This window comes from Chrysochloris asiatica, unplaced genomic scaffold (assembly GCF_000296735.1).
Source record: "Chrysochloris asiatica unplaced genomic scaffold, ChrAsi1.0 scaffold00014, whole genome shotgun sequence".
In the NCBI taxonomy this organism is placed as follows: Eukaryota; Metazoa; Chordata; class Mammalia; order Afrosoricida; family Chrysochloridae; genus Chrysochloris; species Chrysochloris asiatica.
The window spans coordinates 30,766,109-30,783,389 of NW_006408532.1; the positions used below are offsets into that span (position 1 = coordinate 30,766,109).

Consider the following 17,281-nt stretch of genomic DNA (forward strand, 5'->3'; position numbering starts at 1 on the left):
TTTACTGCAATCAGACTGACTCCACGGCACATAACAACAACAACAACTGCAATCAGAAACAAACAAACTGTATTAGAGGTCCTGGAAAACTGGTTCCAATAACTTTTATGAAATGGCTATTTGACCCAATTCTTTACAGTGACTCTTCATTTGAATAATTGGGAAGTACAAAGAATGCCCTGGGAAATAAAAACACATATAAAAAAACCACAGCTCAAGGCTCTGCATCCCCCAGCACTAACGCTCATATTTTTTATTCAGTGGGATGCTCTGGTTTCCTCTGCAAAGTGTCAAAGTGCACGTGGCATTTCTGTGCATACACACCATTAGTTAAGTCGCAGTCTATACTATTTACTATGAGGTATTTGGAGTTGGATTCATTTTATTGCCTTTGAGGAAGAGACCACAGTAAGTGCAGAAGTTTAAGTCTATGCAAGTTCAAGGAGGATTCTTTTACATGTATCAAGTTATGTGGTTTAGTGGCAGCGTTCTCACCTTCCATGTGAGAGACCAGGGTTCAATTCCCAGTGAATGCACCCAAAATGTCAGTGGAAGGTTTCATGTTACTACAATGCTGAACAGGTGTCAGCAGAGCTTCTAGACTAAGACAGACTAGGAAGAAAGGCCTGCGTATCTACATACAAAATATCAGCCAATGAAAATACTCTGAACTACAAGTTCAATGCATGTGATTAGTTATTATGAATTGGGACCAACTCAATGATAGCTAAGAAGAAGCAAGTTGGGGGGGGGGGGGCTAAAACAACAAATGACTATCCGATGAAGCTGGAGAAATGGCAAGTTTTCACCAAATAAAAACAACAGGGTGGTCATATCTTGTAAGAGCAGTAGCTAAAGTAGTGAAAGAACACTCTTACTTTAATCAAAGTGAGCACCTCCAGACCGTTCAAGTCTCCACGCAACTCCCTTTAAACGATGACAAACTTTCAAGAGAAAGACATTTTATTTTGTGTCAATGAGTAGCCTGCTTATTACAGAGCTCAATATTCCAGATTAAAATAGGTTCACACAGTACAAATGGGAGATCCACATGCCGTCTGTGGAAAACACTAGTCTTTAAGCCACACAGGAGGGCTGCGGTCATCACACAGAAGCACATTAAAATGGCATCACAGTGCAACCAGCTGCTTCCAGAAGCTGTGTGAACACTGGTCCATCCCAAGGAGAACCCACCGGGATGCCAATAAGGCAGATACAGGGGGCCTGGAGGAGGCTGGTGCCGCCCACTGTGCAGGAGAGTCCAATCATATGAACAAATGGTCCTCCAGTCAGGACAGAGCAAAGAAAGGTTTGGTGGGGGAAGCAGGAGAAACAAGCAGGACAGCCTTGAACTCTAACTACAAGAATGACAAGAATGTGTCTAGAAAAGGCCACATTGATGACTCAGCATAATAATACCAAAAATACCTCCAAAAGGAAAGTTGCCTTCTCCAATGATGAAGGGAACAGGAACAGTAAAACTAACCAAGAAAAGGTATACAAACCGAAAGTGTGTGTTTATAAATCTCTCTCAAGATTGCATTCAGAAAGAGGGCAGACACAACAGAACATACACAATATGATTCCATTTACATAAGTGGAAAAACAAACAAAATTAATACATGGTTTTAAAAACCAGGGGCATGACTATTCTGAGATTGGAAGGGTCAAACAGAGGCTCTTGGGACGACAGTGTTGCTGCCTTTGCTGGTTCAGAGCAGCTACGTAGCGTGTGCCTTGGTGATGTCATTGAAGTACACACCCAGAACCAGACCCTTTTCTCCAAGCAAAGTATACCTCAATTTTACATGCTTGTTAGGTGCCATTGAGTCAGTTCAGACTCATAGTGACCCTATATAGTTTCTGCGGCTTTACATATTCACCAGAGCAGAAAACCTCATTTTTCTCCCGTAGAGTAGGTGGCAGGCTCGAACTGCAGACCTTGTGGTTCGCAGTCCAGTGCTTATCATATGGAGCTACCATGCTCCCATTTAAATTTCTATTGTTGCTGTTAAGTGCCATCCAGTCGGTACTGATTCATAGCAACCCTATGCACAACAGCACAAAACACTGCCTGGTCCTGAGCCAACCTCATAATTGTTGCTACAATTGAGTCCATTGCTGCTAACACTCTGCCCATCCATCTTGCTGGGGATCTTCCTCTTTTTCTCTGACCCTCCACCCTACCACACATGATATTCTTTTTCCAGTGACTGGTCCCTCCTGACAGTATGTCAGAAGTATGAGAGATGAAATTTGGCCATCCTGGCCTCCAAGGAGCACTCTGGCTGCACTTCTAACACAGATCTGTTGATTCTTTTGGCAGTCCACCATGGCACTTTCAGTATTCTCCTCCAACACTATAACTCAAAAGCATCAATTCTTCTACATTCTTCCTTATTTACTGTCCAACTTTCACATGCATATGAGGTTACTGAAAATGCCATGGCTTGGGTCAGGCACACCTTAGTCCTCAAGCTGACATCTTTGCTCTTCAACACATTAAAAAGGTCTTGTGCAGCAGATTTACCTAATGTAATACATTATTTGGTTTCTTGACTGCTGCTTCCATGAGTGTTGACAGTTGATCCAAGAAGAATGAAGTCCTTGACAACTTAAATGTTTAGACTTATTTCTTTAAGTACAATCAGAGCACCTAACAGATTAACACATTAGATGAGGTTCACAGCCAAGTTCAGAGTCCAGATTTTGTTGTTAAAGAGGTACCTTACTTAGGTTTGGAGTCCTGACTCACCAGCCTCATTAACTGGTGGAAAGACTTGTATCCTATAATATGTCTGTTTCCTGATTCGTAAATTAGAAACAGTAATAATGAAATATTAAGGGTCAGAGGGGTGGCGATAAGGATTACAAGAGAGAATAGCCAAGCACTTAACACACAGCACTTGGCACCTACAGAGTCTTAAGTAAATGGCAATGTCTTTATTCAGTGGCTGTGGATCTTTTCAAAAGGAAAAGTGAGACTATGTTGAATCAATGGTTTCATCTCAGGCAGTGGACAGAGTAGTGAGGGCCAGAGGAAAACAGAAAGGGAAGAAGAAGCAAGGTGGGAATCAGGAAAACGTTAAGACGATGATTTTCTAATTGCCATTAATTTGACTCCAACTCATGGAGACTCCACGTATGTCAAAGCACAAATGTGCTCCATGGGATCTCACATGCCCATCAGCAGGCCTTTCTTCTGATATACTTCTTGGTGGGCCTGAACCTCCAATCTGAGTGCATTAACTGCTTGTTTCTATAGGACGATGACTACTGTTGTGTGCCGCTGAGTGAATTCCAACTCATCATGATCCTATAGGATGGGGTAGAACTGCCCCAAAGGCTTTCCTGGGCTGTAATATTAAAGAGGTAGACCTTGTGTGGTGCTGTAGGATAAGCACTGGACTGCTAACCATAAGGTCGGGGGTTCAAACCCACCAGCTACTCCTTTGGAAACACTATATAGGATCACTATGAGACAGAATCAACTCAAGGGCACTTTAGAACAACACCAATATTTATAGGAGTAGCTTGTTAGTTCTTTTCTACTGACTTTTTGGTTAGCAGTTGAGTGCTTAATCACTGCGTCACAAAGGATTCCTTAGGACAATGAGTAAGAGAGAAACATTATAAAAATGTGTAAATCATAAAAGGTGAGGGTGGGGACATGACATCTGGCAAAGGCTTAAACAATCATCCAAAGAGGAGAGACGCACATCTGGATAGGACTGTGGCAAATGCCGGGCAGAAAGGACCAGTTCTTATGCCCCCTTGTCTGAGGACCACCTTATCTTGTGCACTTCATCTGAACAGCCTCAGGGAACTGAGCCTAGCCCCCTCCCTGCTTTCTGAATCAAGAGCTCCAGGTCAGGATAGCATCGAATTCTAAAATCTGGCTGTAGAATGTAAAAGAATAAAGCCCATTAAACTTCACCAATTTAAAAATAGAATCCAATCAAAAGGACCTTTTGATTATTGGGCAAGGACCTTTTCATTATTGGGCAGACAGCAGACAGCAGACGGTGCAGGAACTAAAAGGAGACTGGGATTTCTCACAGCAGCCCCAACTGGAAACAAGACTGCATTCCGGGGAAGCGATGTATTTTCTCTTAGCAGGCAGGTTACTGTTAATAAAACTGTGCTGTGTTCTGTGGCTAAAGGAAGACAGGTGTTTACAGAGTTGTTGGTTTGCTGGGAAAAGACAGACCTGCAAGGGCGGAATCAAGTCAGCATTCATGAAGAACCACAGACCCCAGGGATAACGGTTCAGTGAGAGCCAGGTAGCAGAGGACCCGGACATAACTAAGTGGCATTTCTTGCTGCATTATCAGGTATACAAAATTCCAAGCAAGTGAAAAGCCATCACTCACTCTGTAAGCTCTTTAGGGCACATTTAAGTACTCATTTCATGGGAGGGTCCTAACATACCACATCACATCCAAATCCTGCAGAAACCGCTCTCCCCTCTTGTGTCTACAACAGCACCTTCTCCCCTCCTGAGATTGCGTCACTTCTGCCTTCCCTCAACCAGCCACAACCCCCTCAGGCACAATGATTCTTTGCCAGGCCCCAAGCTCTTCACGTTAAGTCTCTACTGTACTACTTGCCATGCTGTGCTCAATGCCACATGATTATGTTTCTGTCTTTCCTATTACAGAGTAATGGAGTGGGGTAACTTCACCAGCCAGCCAGCCAGCCAGCATGCTCCCTGGTACACAGTTACCCAACAAGCTCACGGTCACTGAGTCAATTCCCACTCACAGTGATTCGGTATAGAATTTTGGAGGCTGTAAATCTTTACAGAAGAAGCCCTTGTGCATTATCAGGTTACTCGTTGGGTTGCTGGCTAACTGCAAAGTCAGCAGTTTATATAAAAGCTCATATAGCGACCCTAAGGAGCTCTGGTAGCGTAGTAGTTACGAATTGGGCTGCAAGGTCAGCAGTTTGAAACTACCAGCTGTTCCGTGGGAGAAGGATGAGGCTTTCTGCTCCCGTACAGATTTACAGCCTCGGAAACCCTGTACAGGGTCGTTATGAGTCGGAACCGACTCTGGCACAACAATAACATAGCGACCCCGTGTAAGAAATGACTTGATGGCAAGTCACCAGCATCACCAAATCTTTACAGAAACAGAAGGCCTCACCTCTCTCCTAGAGAGTGGCTAGTGGGTTTGAAATACTGATCTTCCATTTAACAGTCTCGTATTTATCCCTGCAATGCCACCTGGGCTTCTTTAGTACACAGCTGTTGTTGTTGTTGATAAAGTGCCACTGAGTCGCCTCCGACCCATAGTGACCCTGTATAGGGTTTCCAAGGAGCAGCTGGTGAGCTTGAACTGTCGACCTTGCAGTTCAAAGCGACTTTACAGTGCTGTGCATTAACCCACAGTGAGACACCAGGACTTACTCAATAAATGAACCCAAACACAAAGTATTGACTGCTATCTGATCACTTATAATTGCTTATAAAGTCTTTATAATCACTTATACGGATAGTCTCAGAAATCCTTGATCAGGTCTCTATGAGTTGGAACAAACTGGAAGGCACTTAAAAATAACAACTGCTTATAAAGGAGTGCTGGTGGCACTGTGGATTAGACACTGGACTGCTAACTGCAAAGTCAGCAGTTCAAATCCATAAAGCTGCTCTTCGGAAGAAAGATGAGCCTTTCTGCTCCTGTAAAGATTTACTGCCTCAGAACACAGGGTCACTACGAGGTGGAGCCAACTCAACAGCATATCACAAGCACCAGCCATCACGCGTCAGGATGGACTCAATGGCAGCGGGTGTGGTCTGGGACTAATCATTGCAGAGTTCTCGCCTTCCATGCAGGAGGTCTGGGTTTGGTTCCTACCCAATGCATGTGCAGCTACTACCTGCCTTGTGTGGAGGCTTGTGTGCTGCTAAGACCCTGTACAGGTTTTAGCCGAGCTTCCAGGTTAAGACGGTTGAGGAAAGCCTGGTGAGTTACTTCCAAAACCCAGACCAATACAACACTATGGATCACCACAGTCCAAGCTGCAGCTGATCCTGGGAATGTCACAGGACCAGGCAGTACTTGGGGTTGCCATGCATTGGACACTGCCTCCACAGCAGCTAATAACAACTGCTATAAAGATATTAGATCATTCTGGCTAGTAAACAGGAAGACAGACAGCCCTCTCATCACCTGGGTTAGGCCAGTCAACTTTAGGATACACACTCAACCACACGGATGGTTAGCAGTTCAAACCCAACAGTCATTCCTTGGAAACCCTATATATGGTCACTATGAGTCAGAAATGACTTGATGGCACTTAGTAACAACAACGCCACCAAGAGATGGCATCAACTTCCCCAAGGGGGAAGACAGTTTCTAAAGGACCTTGTGATTTGGACACAAACAAGAGGAAACCCAAGTGACTACAGAACTGGAATAAAATTCACAGCCCCTCTCCAAGCAAGCAGAAGCTCTGCTTCCACAGCAAGCTCGGGCTGACGCAGTCACTGGAAATGTCCAAGCTTGATGCTGCGTCTGGGTACTGACTGGCAGAGTGCAGGCCAGTAAGGGAAAGATTCAGGGTAGTTTCAATTCAGGCACTACTAAGGCAGAGACAAAAGCCACCTTATCGTTTTCCTGTTTTTGAATGTGCCCTGACAAAAATGACCTTGTGAACCTAACTTTTGTGGTGTGGGGTGGGAGAACACTATATATATTCAGGCTTCATTCCCATTCACAGGAGGTCCTTGGGTAATGGGAAAGAATACTGCTGGATTTTAGAGCTTTGGGTCTACCTCTTACTATTTAAAGAGGGACAGGAGCATAGGAGAGGGTTAGTAACTTGCTCATGGCCACACAGCAAAGAGGTATACAACAAGAGTCATGTCCAATGACAAGATCCAAGCCAACTGTTCAAGTGGAGCTCTTAGGCATCTACCTTAGCATCCACATCAGCACCACTTGTGATATCATCCTCTGGAGATGGATGATGTAAGAACATCCGCAGGGAGACACTCCATTCACATGTACAGAACACAAGGCACGGTTCACTTCAGAACCCAGAGTCAAGATTAAGGGGCAATAAGAGACTCTGTGGGTATGTGACTCACTCTAAGGTACAAGGATTGTCTTTGCCTGAAAAATGAGTGAAGGCTAGTAGTTGGGAGGATGGTGATGTGGGGTTCTAAGAAAATCAGATCTTTATTATTCTAAGATTTCAGTCAAAGAAAACAGATCCTAAGCAGTTTTATTTATCTGCTTTTGGGTAAAAACCTCTCTCTTTGTCAGTATAACAGGCTTAGTATTCATGTTGTTTTTTTTTAAATCCACAACATCTATAAAATACTTTACTTCTAAGAGTTTTCTACTTTGGGATCTCTGCATTCCGCCCCCCCCCCCCAACTCATGTATGTATAGATTAGGGTACAATTTTCATTTTGTTAGGAAAACAGCATTTCTACACCAATGAGGGCTTTCTTTATTAACAATTAAACTACAAGTACAATACTCTAAGCATTGAGAGGAAGACTTTTTGTTTGTTTCTTTATTTTAAAAAAATGCAATTTCTACTCTTTTTTCTTAAGGCAAATACAAACTTCCAAAAATAAGAGACAAAAAAAGGTAATTATCAGATAAAGAAAACAAGATTCTACTAAGCAGCAAAAATATTGAAGAAATGGTTTAGTTGGAAAACTAAACTGCTGTCTGGCCAAAGTCAGCATTTGGGATCGAATTCTAGGTTCTACTTCCCCCACCAATTAAACAATTTTGAACTTTTAAATGTGCCAAGTCAAAATCAAAACTCTTAATGGAGTCCTGATGTGGCTTTATAGGAAAAGCACTATACTGCAAAGTCAGTGGTTCAAATTTACCAGCCACTCCTAGAAAACCCTGTACAGGGTGGCTATGAGTCAAAACCGACCCGACGGCCCTCAACAATAACAGCAACATGGAGTCCTTGTTTGGCACTGTAGGATAAGCACTGGGGTGAAAACCACAAGGTTGGTGGTTCAAACTTATCAGCTGCTCCTAGGAAACTGTGTACAGAGTCTGGTTTGATACTCGGAGCAACTGTCAATTGCTGCAATTTGATGAACTAGATTTTTGCTTACAGATACAGTTCTCAAAATTCCAACCAGAATGGAAGGTTCATCAGATCAAGGAATATGTTTGTCTCCTCAGTGCACTGGTTTGATAAGGATGGGCAATTTAGACATTAGCTATCAAAACTAGGGGGCATGAAGTGTGTGGCATATAAGCTTTCATAAGTGTGCTTAGTTTTAGAATGAGGGGACAAAGGAGAATCCCCACTGAATAGTTTCCCTCTTGTCCAGATGGGTCTGGTGAAAGGGGGTGGGAGATGATGCTGAGAAGATTTTTATTAGAGGATTTATTAGAGGATTTTATTATTTCAATTTTGAGTAACTGTTAGTAGGATTCATTGTGATTATCACAACTATAATTGTAGAAGATGTGTAACTAAAAGGGGGTTGCAGTTAATCTTTCATTTCTAGAACAGACGATCCCAGCACCATCAGTAAGGAAGAGCATGAGTGGAGCCTGGCATCCCTGCCTGGAAATGTGGCGATGCAACAGCAGAAACAGTGGCAGTGTGATGGCATGGAGGGACAGAGCAGCTGTGGACTCTAGGCCCAAAGACTGAGTAAGGCTGTGTGCCTAAGGGCAGGAGGCTGGCGTGCAGAATGTTGCTTTTGGACATTTGAATGAATATATATTTTTGTTTTGTTTTCTTTTGTATGTGTGCATCAACTATTTTTGTTTCGCTCATCTGTGACATATAAGATGTCAATGGGGCCAGATGAATTTTTGGTTGTATATGTTGTAGTTGTATCATGTTAGGCTTAAGTATAACTTTACAAAATTCTTTATTTAAAGATTACGCATATGTTTTATGGGTGTCAAGTTGGCAAGGGTAGGCTGGTAGGGTTTTTGTGCCAGCTTAACTAGGCCAGGAGTTCCAGAGGTTTGGCAGTTGAGATGTGCTTATTCCCATGGTGATGGGATCTGACACTGGTAACACTGTGGTGAGTGACTATGAGCAGCCAATCAGTTGAAGAGATGCTTTCATGGGGGTGTGGCCTGCTTCCAATATAATGGGGACGTAGGAGGGACTCTCTATCTCTGTGGCTAGGGACTTGGGATTTGACAAACGCAAACCATTTCCCTGATAATAAACTTCTCTTTATATTTCACTGGTTTTACTTCTCTAGAAAACCTGGCCTAAGACAGGGTCACTCTGAGTTGGAACTTACTTGTCCACACTTAACAATAACAACATGTAAGACCAAAGACACAAACTGAGAGATTCCTAGATGAAAATCAAAAGAGGCTGAAAACACTGTCATATCAAAACTCATCAAAACTTCTACTAAGGGAGCCAACTGCTGGAGACAAAGAAGAGCATTATTCACACAAAAAAACTCCCAAATTACATTCATATCCTATCAGCTGAAGAGTCATTACTAAAGGGGTAAGGAGGGAGAAAGAGAAAGACAGGACAATTATCCAACAGGAAAACAAACTCCGGTCCAAAATAAGGGTCACACATCAGCATGATTTCAAGAAATTAGCAATAAGTCACAGGCTCATCTAAGGTTAAAAACAGAAAACAAATTAAAATCCCACGATGACCATCTGGTACAGGCATGTTACTTTTAGCATTTAACAGGCAATAAACACTCAAATATTAAACCAGTGAAAGCTGAATTACTATCAAATCCAACTAAATAACCCAGCTGTGCCATCCAGAGTCCACCAACACAGAAACTAGAAACAAACGAGGCCATGAGCGGGAAAGGGTGGCAAGAAACGCCTCCTTGGCTAGAAGTTTGGGAAGGGTCTCTTTTCACTGCTGCAAAACATGGTTTCCCCAGAGATCATTTTCACCCACATGTAGATAAGGTTTTCGTTTCCCTTTAGGCTCCAAATCCAAAAAGGGTACTTTGGGATTTATTTAAACACTAAACAAGAGGGTGGATGGTTTCTGAATTACATGTCTGGCATTAAAACACAGGGTACGTAACCTAGAACTAACCCGGAATCTTAAGTCAAACTATTATTAGTCTGAGTTATTACTGACCTCCAGGTGCTACTATATGAGGCAGGTGGAACACAGCCGCAGGTATTTTACGGGAAGAAAAGTAGTGGATAAGGCCAGGGTAAAAAGAGGCTTGGGGCAAGGACAATGCAAAAGATAGTACCAAGATAACAACCAATCTAAACTTTAGATTCCACTTATCAGTGATCTTCTCAACAGCTCAGGGGAATACATTTCTTAAAACGAAAAATGTGCTCAAGGTAAGCAGACCAAACAGTATCATGGAAAACTACCCTGGAGGATTTGAAAATAAATTCAGGGTTACCTCTTATAAATTCACATTGCTGTTAAGTGCTATTGAGTCAGTTTTGACTCACAGTGACCCTGTATAGGGTTTGCAAGGAATGGCTGGTAAGCTTGAATTGTCGACCTTGCAGTTGAAACCGACATTTCAGTCCAGCACATTAGCCCACGGCACCACACCAAGACTCCAAATCCATGTTACTGTACTCTAAAATGCAAAGTGCAAACCTCCTTTCCCAAAGGATTCACATAGGCTTTTATAGTTTGAGAGGAGGTGGTGGTGGCTTAGTTGTAAAACTCTCAATTGTCCATGTAGGAGAACTGGGCTCAATTCCCGGCTAATACACAGCCACCACCCGCTGTCCGTGGAGGTTGACAGCTTGCTACGGTGCTGACCCGGTTTCAGCAGAGATTCCAGACTCAGATGGACTAAGAAGAAAGGCCCGGAGGACTTCTAAAAACCAGCCCATTAATGTCCTATGGATCACAACCATCACGAGGCTGGCACAAGACTGGGCAGTGTTTTATTCCACGGTGCATGGGGTCTTCCAGTTGGGATCACCTGCACAGTAGCCAACAACAACATAAGCAGCCTGAGAGGCCCTAACAACCAAGGACTACCTCCTAACTATCCACTGTCACAAACGTTTGTTTGTTGGGTATCTGCACTCACAGGGACCAGGGGAGGAGCTTTAATAACAACAAGGACGAAGCAGACAGAACTGTAGCATGTACATATGGTTATAATCCAAAGTAAGGCATGTCTTAAGATGTTACAGAGCACTACTGGAGGGTTCTGGGGAAAGATCATGTATGACAATGATCATATATGATGGATAGAATCAGAAAAGGCTTCATGAAGCAGGCAGCAGAAAGCAAGGTGGTCTTTGAAGGGCAAAAGTATTGCAAAGAAGACGTGCTTACTCCTGAAAGAGTAATTTGGATTGAACATTTGGCTTGAACACAGGGGAGATAAAGAACACAGGACAGGAGGAAGGAAAAGCAGGCTGAGATGACGTTACTGGAAGGCCTTGAATGCCACATTCCGAGTGTACAGTCAACTTCTGAAGATTTAAGACAAAGAAAGGAACCTGAATAGATAAGTGCTGTCTATCTAATAAGTTAAATGTTATTGGAGTTAATAGTCATTGGAGTGAGGTTTTTGTTACGTGCCACTGAGTTACTTCTGACTCACAGCAACTCTGTGTAAGGTTTCCAAGGATCAGCTGGTGGGTTTGAACACTGACCCTGAGGTTCAAAGTGACCTTGTGGTCTAATGCTTATCCTACAGTGCCAGGTAGAGAAAAGGGGAAAGCTTAATTAGGAGCATTATTTGCAAAGTGGGTATGAAAAAGTGGGGGTTTTAACAAAGAGTTGCTGTTAAGTGCTGTTGAGTCTGTTCCGACTCATAGAGACCCTGTATAGGGTTTCCAAAGAGCAGCTGATAAATTTCAGCTGCCAATCTTGTGGTTCAACCCGACCTGGAGGGAGGTCGAGTGCTTATCCTTTAAAAAAAAGTAAGACTGGGTAAAATGAGAATTAAACATGCAAGAGACAAAAGCTAAAAGTTTGGGTCCATGTGGCAGAAAGAAACGACAGGCCTTTAAAAAAAAGAAAGAAAAGTTAAGAGAAAGTGATGTAAGGGTGAACAACCCTACTGAGATCTTCTTCCCTTTAGTACCAGAAACAGGAGTCTAGAATGGTGGCGGGTGGGAGTCATCTTGCTGTCTTTCACTTTGATAGAAATCAGAGAGGCCACAGGGTTTATGCATATGCTGCTGGTCCCTCCACCCTGCTCCTAGTAGATTAATGCAGCTTGACAAATACTCATGTAGTGAATCTCTCCTCAATCCTCCCAGACAGAATCAGCCCAATCACATGCTCTCATGGAACTGTTCTACTCTCTGTCCCAGCTCTTGTCACTATTGTAATTTTGCATGTTTTTGTGATTATTTGATTAATGTTGTCTCCACATCGCTAGACTGTAAGCTCTCCATGGTGTCCCCCCTAAGCCTGCTTGGTTGAGCTCGATGAATGTCTGTGGATGAGAGGACAGGTGGGCGGCTACCGTGTCTAGATGCTAGCAAACAGATGGTGTGGGAACCTGAAATCACGGATGAAGCAACAGACTTATTCAGCCAGAAGAGAAGCCCCAGCGGCTAGATGGTGGTCTCCAAATATCTGAAGAGCTGTCTAGTGAATGATGGATTAGCAGTGCACTGGGTGGTCTCAGGGGGTCAGAAAGAGCCAGGATTGATGACGAAAAGTTCCAGGGAGACAGATTTCAGCTCAATAGTTGGAACAGCTTTCGCACTGCCACAGAAAATGGATTGCTCCAGGTGGCAGCGAGCGCTGTGATTGGACAGGGTCGGGCAGAGGTACCCGGGCCATTGGAGAGGACATCGTGGGAGACCAAACCACCGAGGAACATTTACACTAAAGGGACTTGTAAAAGTCTCCAACCCCAGCTGAATTCTCCTGGCTCTAACACACTTAGGGACCCATCGTCTCCCACCACAGGAATCCCTCAAGATCCCTCTTGTCTTGGAACATTGTCACACACTGTCCCCTCTGCAACAGTCTGTGAGGCTCTGCTCCTTGAGCTTGGGTGACGGCAGATTCCTTCCTACACAAGACTTCAGCTTTTAACACCTGGGCCTCTCTTGAGCACACCTTGCCCATCCTAACTGCACTCCTCTCTTTATGTGGTGTCTGTAACCCAGTACTTTTCCTTCGTGTACTTATCATAGATTTAACTACATGAAATAGTTCTACTACATCGTCTAACTCTGTATCAGCCAGTTTCTACTACAGAACCTGAAACAGCAACAACATCATCATCAATGAAGCCTGGTGGCATGATGGGTAAGTGCAAGGCTGCTAAATGAAAGGTTGACAGTTCAAACCTACTAGTGGCTCCACAGGAAAAAGACTTAATAACCTGCTCCCGTAAAGATGACAGATAGCCTCAGAAACTACAGGAGCAATTCTGCTCTGTTCTATGATGCCACTAAGAGGTGATGTCAACTCAATGACTCACAACCCCACATCATCATGAGGGCAGTGATGGTAGTATCTATCCCTGGGCAAAACAAGCGGTTTGTGCTTGAGGACTAGCCTAAGATTGGCAGTTCAAACTCACTCAGTGACACGGCAGAAGAAAGGCCTGAAAGCTCAGCACTCTGTAAAGACTACAACCAAACAAAACTGTATGGATCAGTTCTACACTGGGGTCGCTATGAATCGGCATTTACTTGACAGCAATGAATCTGGGGTTGGCTCGTTGGCTGGTTGATTTTGGGGTCTTAGCAGCCACCACTTGTCTATCAGAAAAGCTATGTGCATCTATGATATGAGCTTACAGAATAAGATGGACTAGGGAAGGTCTGGCAATCTGCTTCTGACGATCAGCCAATGGAAACTGTAGATCACAAGAGCTCGAATCCATACCACAAAGCTCCTGGAGGCAGGGAATTCACATCTACTTTCTTTCTGAAGCATCCCCAGCATCTACCACAAACCCTGACACACAATCCACATTCACAGGAGCCCATAAATCATCATCCTACCTTTATCTACTCCATGCCCATCCTGTCTTTGGTAAGACGGATACTCTTTCAACTTGGAGTATCTGTCTTACTTAACAGAATACATTTTCACAACCTTGACTACCTTGTTTGCCCTGCTCTGGACATCCTGGTTTACCAGGATGTCTCTTAAAATAGTACTACAGACCAGTGATGATCAATGTGGGTCTGCAAACTGTGTGCTGCTATCTGAATGCATGAGTGCAGAACTGAGAGCAAACGTTTAGAAACTTGGATAGAGCCGCTTGACAGTCCGTTTTATGGGTGACTCCTAACAAAAAAAATCAGGGCTAGTTCTTTGTATCTTTCTCATTTTTCTAGCAATACATTTTTCTTGTATGTTATAAAAGTATAAATCTTGGAAAGTCTGGAATAAAGACATTCTGTCAAGGTTGGAAATTCAACTTCCAGTCCACCCAGAGGCACTGCACAAAAGGCCCGCCACTGAAAACTCAGCCACTGAACATCCTACAGAGTTCAGGTCTGTTATGACACAATGCCAACTGGTGGTGATCAGAATGGATTGAAGCGTTCCTCTGACAATATTACTTTACTAAAACAAACATAAACACAGAGTCCCTGCAGGATAATGCACTGGACTGAAAGGTTAGTTTGAACTGCAAGGTCAGCAGTTCAAACCCACTGGTCGCTCCTCAGAAACACTATACAGTGTTGCTATGATTTGGAACCAAGTTGAGGGCACTTAACAACAACACGTAAACACAGAACAGCCTCTTGAATGAATTAATAAATTAATATGGGCAATATATATGACTCCAGTAGCCCAGATCCCTGCTATAATAGAAAAATTCATTTTTTTCCCTCTGATACTAATTCTGTCTTCCTCATATCCTCAAACTTGAAAGAGAGCCCTGGGGGTGGCAGTGAGGCTGATGTAACTATTCTAAGAGTGGTCATTCAGATCCAGGGACCAATGGCCATTTTATTCAAAGCAAGAAAATCACCCCCAAACATGAACGCCTCAAAAAACTGCTACTGTGCCCTCTGCCCTTTTGGGGGCCACGTCATAGTCTAGCTTATGTAACTTAAAACGCAGAGATATCTAAGATGCTCCTGTGCCGCGGTTATGGATATTTTGACTTAATGAACACTGTAACACTAAGCTTTGTGATCTAATGCCAGATCATATCACACACACAGTAAAAACAGGGCCACACTTAACTGCCCCCTTAGCCTTCCATACCAGCTCTAGTCATAGCTCAAAGTGGTCTTGGCAGTTTAACACACCTCTAGGTCTCTGATTCTTGAAGCTGGCTTTTCCTATTGTCAGCTGAATTTGCCCTTGTTTGCTTATTATTTCCCCTGAAGATCATCAATTACTATAATCATTGCTTCTTATTATTAAATTGATCCTTTATCTACTCACTGTAATCAGCAGTCCACACAACAGCCACAGCACCAATAGACAAAGCTGAGAAACACTTATTAAGTGCCTTGGAGATATCCTGGGCTGAAAGAAAGGAGCCACCCCCAGGAAAACTCCGAGCTTAGTTTATGGGCACTCCTCTGGAAAAGATTCACAAGTTAAATAAGCACAAACACTGCTCCATTTTGGAATCCTAGAGGCCTAGAAGGCACCTTAAACTTTAAAAATCTCTAGTATGTAATTCCTCATGCAGACAAAAGCCCTAATTTCATTATGAATCGAACGGTCATGAAATAGCTAGCATAAGGGATGGGAAGTAGAGCAATAAGAATTCCCTAAAAGCAGGTGACGGGGCATAAAGAATTAAATTCTTTTTCATGCTGATGATTTATTTGTAACAAAGCTCCAGTTCATACCATACAAGGACGACCAGGTATTTGGGTCCCATAAAACAACATGCAATAACTCAATTGGAAATAAATCACAGAAGCTGAAAGGAATGAAGGTATAAAGTCTAACTAAAACAAGTTAAAGGTGATGTCTTAGTTATTTAGTCCTGGGGTGGCCCTGCAGGCTAAGACTGGACTGCTAACCGGAAATTAAGCGCTTCAGGTCGTTCCCAGAATCCGTAAGAGTTGGAACAGACTTGCCGGCACTAACAACAATAATAGAAAACCACAAATGTGTAGCTTTGACAACCAAAAAATGTATTCTCTCATAGTTTAGGAGACTAGAAGTCTGAATTTGATATACAAGCTGTAGGGAAAGGCTTTCTCTGTGTGTCAGATCTGGGGAAAGGTCCTTGTCTCTTATCATCTGTATGCCTGGCTTCCCTTGAAGATCTCCACGTGTCTTGGGATCAACCTTCCACTAGGTCTTAGAGGTTTTCAGGGCTGAGACCCCAGGTCCAGAGGACTCATTCAAAGCATGGTTCCTTCTTTATTGGTGGTGCTGAGGTCCCTCCTCTGTGCTTCTCTCTCCTTGTGTCTCTTGCAAGATAAAAAGTGACGCAGGTTACAACCCACTGAAACTCTCCCTGCTCCGGATCGGGGTAAGGGTGTCACATCCTACTCTAATCCCCTTATAACGGATTGGCTGACCACATAAGATAACATCAGACTACAGCATTACATAACTGCCAAATCACTAAGAATAATGGTCCAGCCAAGCTGACAGACTTGATGGGGTGGGGTTGGGTGGGAGGGGGACGGTACAATTCAATCCATGACACACATCCCTGTTTAGGAAATTACCAAAACTTGAAAAAGCTTTCTGCTGTCGTCGATCCAAGCGAAAAGCAAAGACACAGGATTTGCTAAGAAGTAAGACAGGCAGTCAGCAGTTCAAAACTACCAGCTGCTCCACGGGAGAAAGATGAGGCTTTCTACTCCCGTAAAGATTTACACCCTCGGAAACCCTGTACAGGGTCGCTATGGGTCGGAACCGACTCAACGGCACTTAACAACAACAACAACAAGACAGGCAGTAAACTCAAATGTCGCTTTGTACAAAAATCGAGACTTTTGAGAATTCACTGAAATCACATTTTTACTTATTAACACTTACAGAAAACATGTGACTTTTTAAAGTGACCTAGAGAAAATAATCAGCTAGGCTTTTCAAATTTCAAATACTTGCTTGTCCTTTCAACCTCTTTCTTGCTTCCCCAAAGCCATTCTGTTTGTTTTTATTATTAGAATTCCTATCACATAAATCTTCAAATTGTTCCAATAATTACAGAATGATTACCATAATTATTACTGTAACTCTACAATACTTATTGGAATCCTGGTGAGACACTGTAGATTAAGCACTGGACTGAAAACCTCAAGGTTGATAGTTCAACCCCACCAGCAGCTCCTTGGAAACCCTATACTAACAAGACACTCACCAGAACTTCACTTGGGGATCAACTTCCAACCCTGACATCCAATACAACCTGCCCTTTTTTTTTTTTCTTTAA

General features: G+C 43.2%; 1 protein-coding gene across 9 annotated transcripts in view; it reads right to left on the bottom strand.

The window, feature by feature from the left end:
* The window catches only part of TLE1 (transducin-like enhancer of split 1 (E(sp1) homolog, Drosophila)), a 129,271-nt gene that overhangs the window by 13,691 nt on the left and 98,299 nt on the right, over positions 1–17,281 (bottom strand). The window lies entirely within an intron of this gene.